We start from the raw sequence: 9,002 nt of genomic DNA on the forward strand, positions 1-9,002 counted from the left end.
CGGACTTGAAAAAATACACACACTTAAGGTCATGAATGATCTACTTTCTATGGTACGAAATTGAAAAATACACCCATTTAATGGCATGAATGTTCGTTGATAATATCTTTTTAGTGTTATTAATATCGTCTGCACATCATCCAAACCCTTTGATGAAATCAAGGGGGATTCTCCCGTAACTGTGGATGAAGAACTGTCTCTGTTGTTTTTTCCATAATCTTTTAGTGTTTCATCTTGCTTGGTAAATTCCATACACAATCGGATCATTGCTTGCATTATTAGTTGAGAAATTAAAGTCTCTGTGTGGTTGTTGGCACGAGAGAAAGAGATATTTTTTTCCCACTCCAATTCCAACCACATACTTAGGCTTACCGATGGCCACAACCTGAATGGCTGAATGTGAAGCACAGCACTTGAGAAGGAAAACTTTCCACGTTCCACCTCATCGTCTTGTCTTCTCATCCGAAAGGGTGTCCTTTAATTTATTTCTTCTTTTGATTAAATGCGCATCTAATCTAAGTCATCAATTTGACATAAACGGTGCCAAACATATGTGTATGTAGAAAGTGATTTCAGCCATGGATCGATCATCGGAGAATGCAAGGAGTCTTCTAGTTGTATATATCATCAATCGGAGAGGAATCGGTATAGATATGGGATCAGTCTTATTGGTCGATACCGATCTGATATCGATCCAGATCGATTTATATAAGAAAGGTTAATTTGTCTTTGGTTTTCATACCCTTCGACTTTATCTATCTATCCATCAATATGGGATCACGTACCCAAAATTGGTATTGTTGATCGTTGATATTGATACATATATAACAATACAATTTCGGCAAATCCGATATTGATTCTTTAATCCAAGGAGGTCTTGTTGTAACACAAAGCTGTAATTTTGTGAATAGGGGTAAACCCAAGATTCTTTATTTATATGTTAAATTTTAATCTACAATCACGGTGAACAACCACGCTTTTTCAGTTGGTCACTGGCATGCCAGTTGAATGCAGCCCATGAGGTCATGGGATGGGACAACACAAATCCTCTACAGTGCAGCTGCCCGTAGTGGCCTGTGCGGCGCAGACTGGGTCGCGCATGCAATGATCTCCTTACCTCCGTTCGGGCAAGGCATTTGGGTAGGGGTGAAGCGGCCTTTGCACGCATGGCTTAATCTGCGCCGCTCAGACCGCTACGGACAGTGCACCAGTAGAGGATCTGGATCCTAGGATGGGATGGCTCTCATGTTTCACAATACAGAGTTTGTTTAATGCCAAAACAAAACATAAAAAAAATATGATAGATCCAATATTAATTGTCAAATTACCAATAGATGTGCAGAGACATGCACAGGGATTGGATGAATGCTACTCCTTTAATGCCCAATTAATATTTGTGTTTAACTGCCTGATTATGTCGATCTCCACCCCGAATTTTAAACCCGGCATGTATCAGTGGATCCACCGATATGGCTCGGTCAATATGGCTAGAAAATGATTTTTTAATCAAAACCTGACTTTTTAATCAGCTTATCCATATCGGTATTGGTTTTTGTGTCGACAGTGATTAATACAATATCATATATATATACCTTGTGTTTTATATCAATAAACTTCACATTTAAAATAAAAAAGAAAATAAGTTACCACCCACTTACAAAATCTCTCCACAAAAAAAAAAATAAAAAAATAATTGACAATTATTTAAAGTAATTAAAGGACCGAATATTGAATTTCTTCAAACATATAAGTCAAGGGAGAATGAATCCCTTACTCATGGCCATGAATACGTTTGAAGGGGAATATATAACTTGTTGCGGGTGAAAACCTTCGATGCCCGATTCGTCCACGGATGAGCTTGCAAAAATCAAGCGATGAGCACAAGAGAGCCGGTGTGGCTCCGGCCAAGGACTCTCCGATGCTCAAGTCAGGTCTCCAATGCAACAGTGTAACTGCGTAGTCAAAGCTAGATCATAAATGGTGCTCCATACCTGGGTATTTATAGAGTGAGGATGAGATGAGACGGTTGGGAGAGTCCTAGTATGGTAGGAGTCCTTCTTTTGGAAGGCTCTCTCTCGTAGAGCGGAATGGAGAGCTATTTTCGGGGTCGGGCTCTTATTAAGGTAAGAGTCCATGTAAAGTGTGGTTTCGTATTGCACTGGGATCGTGGCTTGATCCTTATCCCGTGGTTCCCAGGATGTGCTGACGTGGCTCCGCGATCCCTGGTGGGGAGTTATGGTAGCTTCTGTGGAGGAGGGCTCGGCCTGGGAGGTCGGCCTGCTAGGTCAGTCTCGGCAGTCACCTCGACCTGGGAGGTCGGCATGAGAGGTTGGCCTGTTAGGTCGGTCTCGGCAGTCAGCTCAGCCTAGGTTGTCCTGTGTATGCTCAGTCAGAAGTTTATGGTTGACTTGTGTGAACTCGGCCTCAGCCCCGGCTGACTTGTGTCAGCTCGACTCTGTCAAGTGACCTATCAGAGATCGGGTCGGCCCGATCTCCAGCTCAGCTCAATTCGGTTCTCAGACTGAGATCAGGTCGGCCACGTGACAACCTCTGATTGGTGGGGTGTTTTATGCCTCATCATAACTAAAGAATATAATAAAAGAGAGCCTTCTCTTAAATTTTAAATTCTATAGTACAATTAGGTCTCCTGTGAATCACACTGACTTCTAAATGATAACAGAAGAAGTGAAAAAAAAAAAAAAACAAAAAAAACAAAGTGAGTCAATGTGTTTTGTCTTTCTGACCCTTCTTGAGGTATTGGATGAACCCATCCATGTATGCTTGATGGAGCCTCTGATCACCAAAAATGCTCCCCATCTCCCTCGCTCTGACCCTCAGACCCTCCCCTTCTTCGTCCACCATGGCCTTCCTTAGGGCCCCGGCGATGCCTTTCCGATCGAGCGACCCATCTTCATCCCTCTCTACTTCCACAGCCAAAACTTTCTCGACCAGCAGCCTAGCGTTCAAGCCCTGGTCGATCACCATCGGCAGAGCCACTACGGTGTGACCAAACTGGAGGTTCTCATTTATGGATCCCCATCCGCAATGAAACATTGACACCCCCACCGAAGGATGGGCCAGAATTTCCATCTGAGGAGCCCAGCCCATGCACACCACACCTCGGCCCTCGACCTCGTTGCGTGCCCTGAACTCCGGCGGCAATGCATCATCCCCATCGATTGCCCAACTAGGCTTCGATCACCAAAAATGCTCCCCATCTCCCTCGCTCTGACCCTCAGACCCTCCCCTTCTTCGTCCACCATGGCCTTCCTTAGGGCCCCGGCGATGCCTTTCCGATCGAGCGACCCATCTTCATCCCTCTCTACTTCCACAGCCAAAACTTTCTCGACCAGCAGCCTAGCGTTCAAGCCCTGGTCGATCACCATCGGCAGAGCCACTACGGTGTGACCAAACTGGAGGTTCTCATTTATGGATCCCCATCCGCAATGAAACATTGACACCCCCACCGAAGGATGGGCCAGAATTTCCATCTGAGGAGCCCAGCCCATGCACACCACACCTCGGCCCTCGACCTCGTTGCGTGCCCTGAACTCCGGCGGCAATGCATCATCCCCATCGATTGCCCAACTAGGCTTCCTCAAGGCCCATAGGAAGGGAACCCTAGAGAGCTCAAGCCCATGGGCCATCTCGTACACCTGATCTCTGCACAGTTAGTTGGCACTCACTGCCAAACCCAACAAACACAACAGACTTGGGCGGCTGTTGGTCGAGCCACTTGAAAACGGTCAACCACTCTTCTTGGAAGTTTTTCTCTATAAATGATGGCACCGCCGGCGCCGGCGGAAGTACACCGACCGAAATCACAGGTTTCCGATAAATCTTCTCTAGCAAATCCAAATATTGACCTTCGTACTCCCTGCAGCCCCGGACGGCTACCGCCTCGCAGGCAGTCACGGTGAGCACCAAGCGCTCGACGTCGGTCGTCCCGGAGGCGTTTTTACCGAAAATTCCTGTATATGGGGGACCTGAGTCAAACGGACGGTGGGCAATTGTAGATGGGAAATCGAACCACTTGGGTGGAGATGTCATAGATTCAGGGGATGGCCAGTGTTTGGTTTGGGCTTCACCAGTGAGATACTCCAGTGGACCGAAGAAAGCCAAAAAGGAAGAGGAGACGATGGAAAACACGATGAATGGGACGTGGAGATTGAGTTCTCGAGTGATGTCAGTCATCCAGTGTGGGGCGAAATCCAGGATGATCCAGTCGGGGGTGTCGTGGGAGATGAACTGCTTGAGTTGTGGTTTCAAGAGATCGATGGTATGCTTTCTTGAGGTATTGGATTTGGTCCATGGAAGCAAGGTCGACGGTGGCTTCCGCATCAGCTGGTAGGCCATCGGCGGCGGGTAAGTGAAGCTCCACCAGATTTAGCGGAGCCGGCAAGTCAGGAGGAATGAAATGAAGGGGGAGCCTGCGTAGGTTTTTAGTGGTGGAGATGAAGGAGACGTGGATTCCAGCCTTGGCTAGAGCTATGGAGAGATGGAGGAAGGGGATCAGGTGTCCGAAAGCAGACCATGGGAGCATTACCACGTGCATATCCTCCTCCTTTGCCATATTTCCACGATCCAGAGATATCCCTCGGCTTTCCTTTCCTTTGAGTTCCTGGAACCTTGGGCTGTCTGCGTGTTTTAGATAACCTTTTTTAAATGGCAGCAGAAGGAGAAAGTGACTGACTATTGTTAGAGATCCTATCCTCATCCTCAACTTATGGTGCGTGGTCCACTCTCGTGCGTAGGAGCGGGGTAAAGCTGTCATTCTTAATTTCTTACATTGTAAGATTGCACGTACTTGTTGAAAATTTTACATGCATTAATTCTCGGAAAGAACATTTGCAAGTGAAGTATAGCGAGCTTAAAAACCTGATTTCATAAGTAGAAGAAAATTTTAAGTATTCGAGTGTAATTAAATTGGTAGTGAAACAAAAATTACAATATAATATATGAATGAAAAGTACATGATGAGCCAAGGCTAGCTGAGATCTATGTCTTTCGGAATCCTCCGCTGAGGATCGAGGGAACTTAATTTGGGAGGAAACTTGCTGCATGTTTATTTAGCAGTCTCTCTCTAAGTAGTAATTAAGAATATTAATTTTCTGATAACTCCAATATTATTAATGGCCTTCTCATTAAGGTCATCATCTCCATCATCCCTTGATCCATTAATGCTATTAATTTTCATCCCAGGCTAATTAGCTTCACTTAATTAGTGAAAAGTCACTTTGCTCGAGAGTGTGTAATCCTCTTCTGTATGGTATGTTCTTCATGAAAGCTCTTGATTTAAAGGCCCAATTACCAGTCTTCCAATTGAAGTTGTATAATAATGGAAGGAACCGTTGACCATATGTAACAATGAATTCCAATGCAATTAGAATGAATTCAAACTCTTTTTTTGACATGTAGTAAGGGAAGCTAAGTCTTGTCCATCCAGGTTTTGCAAAAGTAACCACACCAATTATAAAATTAGTTACAATAATGAAATAGTAACCAAACTAGATTAATCAACTGTGAGTCCAAATCCTCTCCATTGACGTTTAATCACCAGAGGCGATCTCACATTATCTATGCGGTGGGGGTCTTCACCATAATTGTCAAGACATCGCTTAGGCGTCGAGAAGGCCCTTAATTATGTCAAATAAAATAAATATTTTTATATTTGTTATTTCATTTATTTAAGATATTATTCATAAATAAGCAAATATCCTGAATTTGAATCAAATAAAAATAGTTAAGAAATCAAATAACAAAAAGATAAAAGTCAATCTCAAGTTCGAATACAAAAACTGGATTTTCCGCGATAGGTTAAATATTCAACTTTCTAATGCTATAGTTTTTCTCAAATATAAAAATTTCATCAATCTTAATATGTTAAAACTTTGACAAAAACCATAAGAGCGGTAAGATATTCATTAGTTTTGATATCAAAAAAAATATTTCCATCTATAGTGATTTTAACGACATTTGCGTACATCAAATAAGGTTTGACCGGAACATAATTCCTTCAATATATATTAGATTTAAGCAATTTTGAATTTGTTGGAAAGCTGATGTTGTACCCTACCTAATCAAAAAGTCTCATGTAAAAATAAAATCGTTTGATCAATCAAACTTTTTAAAGAACAATAACATTTTTTAAAAAAAATCAAGAGTAGTTTAATACTTTAATTACTTATAGATAAGATCATATTTTCTAAGTATAAACAAAATGTGAGACTAGGTGTACCATGACAATGACCAATTCCAAGAACAGTATAAACCAATTGTATGTTTTGATTGTTTCAAACTTCTAATAGCTTGCTTCTCCAGTTCTAGTGTCTTATAGTTCTATGTTGATTTTTTATGACTTGACTTATTATTAATATTTTATAACTTGTCTTATTACTGATTTTTGATGACTTGATGAGACTTAATGTTGATTTTTGATGACTTGATGTGGTTTAATGTTGATTTTTGACAATATAAGTCATATATTGTTACATAATAAATATTGTTAAAAAATAGGAAAAATAAAAAATAACATTTGGCGCCTTGGTCGCCTAAACGGGTGACTTTTTGCCTAAACGCTTAGGCACCCCTTCACTGTCTTGGGTTGCCTTGCCGCCTTGACAACTATGATCCCCACACCCCATGCATGGTGTGAAATCGATTATAACGTTTAACTTCGTCGAAGAGGAACTATACTCATCAACTACTTATTACTCTCTAAGAGCCCACCAATTCTGAAGGATTGATATGAACAACAATACTAACCTCTTGGATAGCAGACCGAAAAGTTAGTGAACGAGTCTGACCAACGCCAAGTAAATGGTGACCATAAGGTGCAGCACAAGCACAACCAGCTCGAGCTTGGATGCCAAAGAGGTCATTGAGGAGCTTTGCCACAAAAAGGCCCATGGAGAGACTTATCTCTCTTGTTTCCTGACTTCGCTCACATATAAAGGCCTCTGCTATCTTTTCCATTTTCAATTTTTATATCGTAAGAGGAAGAATTAGGGATTCCTAGAGTAAATCACGAAAGAGAGGATTGCTGGTCTCGCACTCCCGCCACACTTGTATTCCCTAACACTGATATGTTTGGGTTGGGAAGGAGTGTTTTGATAATTTGGGTCCTCTACTGCCAAGCTGCCCGGCAGGACCGTGCTGCCCAGACACAGTGTTGTGCGCAATGTCCGGCTTACCCCTGCCCAAACTCCTTGCCCGAGTGGAGGTAAGGTGATCATTGCGTGCAGCACCAGGTCTGGGCAGCACGGTCCTGCCGGGCAGCTCGGCAGTTAAGGATCCGGATCCGTATTTTGAGGGCTGCACTTATGTAGACATGTTCTTGCTTTTCAATAACATTGTAACCAATGAAATCCTTCACCCAGAAAGAAAGCTAGTGCTACTCTTATCTTTTGGACGATTGGTGGGGTTCCTGCATCTTCCCTCTCTTCCACATCTTCGTAATACAAAGTGTGCTGTAAAATCACATTTATAGAATTGCTAATTAAGTCTCATTGGATATCAAATTAGATAAGAAAACAAGCACTTTGAAGTGAGATCGAGGGGGTTAATTTAATAATTTAAATTAATTTACCTCTTCACTGAAGCCATTGACAAAATAAACCGTTCCACCTCCACAAGTTGAAGGGGCAAAAGGTCTCAACTTGTACAAGACCTTGTTCATCAAAAGGATGCTAGGGGTTCGAGGCCCACCAAGGAACTTATGTGGGCTCAGAAAAATTGCATCATAGCCCTCCAGCTTTCCTGATCGCATGCCGATCTCCACATAAGGACCATTATCGTTGTTTGTTGAGTGGGCTTAATTTGTTGTTCACTTTGAATTTGATTCTAGATACCTGCAACTCATTTTCCCTTTTTTTCAAATCCTAAACGATTTGAGGAAGATGAGTTGTAGGTTTTTTTCCTGATTGCAAGGGTATTTTTGTCACTTTATCTCTTGATTTTTAACACTGTTAATCCTAAATTAATGGAATGGGCACATGTGTTAACTTTTAAAAACCTCAAGAGAGCACATAGAATTTTCCAAAAATGAAAATTGTTTTTGTAATTACGTGAAACCTTCGGGAAAGTATGTGCAAATTTCCCTAAATTCAAAAGTATCTACCATACCAAACTGACTTTTTAGTGAATGAATGGGAAATACATAAACAAATCTATTCTAAGAAAACTCAAATATTCTTTGTAGTTTTCCTTCTGTTGTTTTTGTACAGTATTACAGTTTCAATTTTATTAATTGGAGCTGTAGTAGGCAATTCCAGGCTGTGGTAAATGATTATTTATTAGACTGGATATGCACACAACCATACCTGTTTCTGGATGGCTCTTGGTCGTGTCATCTTGTTACCAATTTATATTTACGGTTGATTATTTGTTGTGTGAAAGTTGCACTATCTCCCAGTTATATCGTGTAAATGTGTTTATTTTAGTTTTGAGATTTTCTATAAAATCATTGTCTAGATATTATTATTTTATTTAGGGTTCACGTTCTCTGTGCCGCTGCGTCCAGACACATGGGCCTGCCACTTAGGGGGCAGGGTGATCATTGCACCTATCCCCATGTGTCTAGGCGCAGCCTGTGCCCCTAGCACAGAGAACATTATCCCTTTTGTTTATTAGGTGGTTCACATGTTTGTTACATAGTGAATACATATCTGTATTTTTACTTATAGAATGTTTATATTAAATACATATTAAACATGTATCGTATCATTGCCATACATGTTTTATTCTGGATTTTTGAAAAATATTATTGCCATCAAGTTCGTTTCCGCATCCGTTTTATTACCGTACCCGAATTTACTAATAATGATTCAAACCAAAGTTTCTATCAAAAAAAAAAAATTTTTAAATATTCAAACCAAAGTGAACCCTTTCTTTTTTATTCCTTATCTATCCCAAAAATATCTTCATCCCATGGTTAAAACGCGTTTAAACTCCTTTTGTAATAAAAATACAGAAAAATAGCACCCTCTGCCAAAAGAAAACTA

The 9,002-nt window shown here is 41.3% G+C and overlaps 1 pseudogene; it reads right to left on the reverse strand.

The window, feature by feature from the left end:
* Positions 1 to 2,719: 2,719 nt before the first annotated feature.
* Positions 2,720 to 4,578, reverse strand: LOC122672361 (annotated as a pseudogene).
* Positions 4,579 to 9,002: the final 4,424 nt, after the last annotated feature.

This window comes from Telopea speciosissima, chromosome 1 (genome assembly GCF_018873765.1).
Source record: "Telopea speciosissima isolate NSW1024214 ecotype Mountain lineage chromosome 1, Tspe_v1, whole genome shotgun sequence".
Classification (NCBI taxonomy): Eukaryota; Viridiplantae; Streptophyta; class Magnoliopsida; order Proteales; family Proteaceae; genus Telopea; species Telopea speciosissima.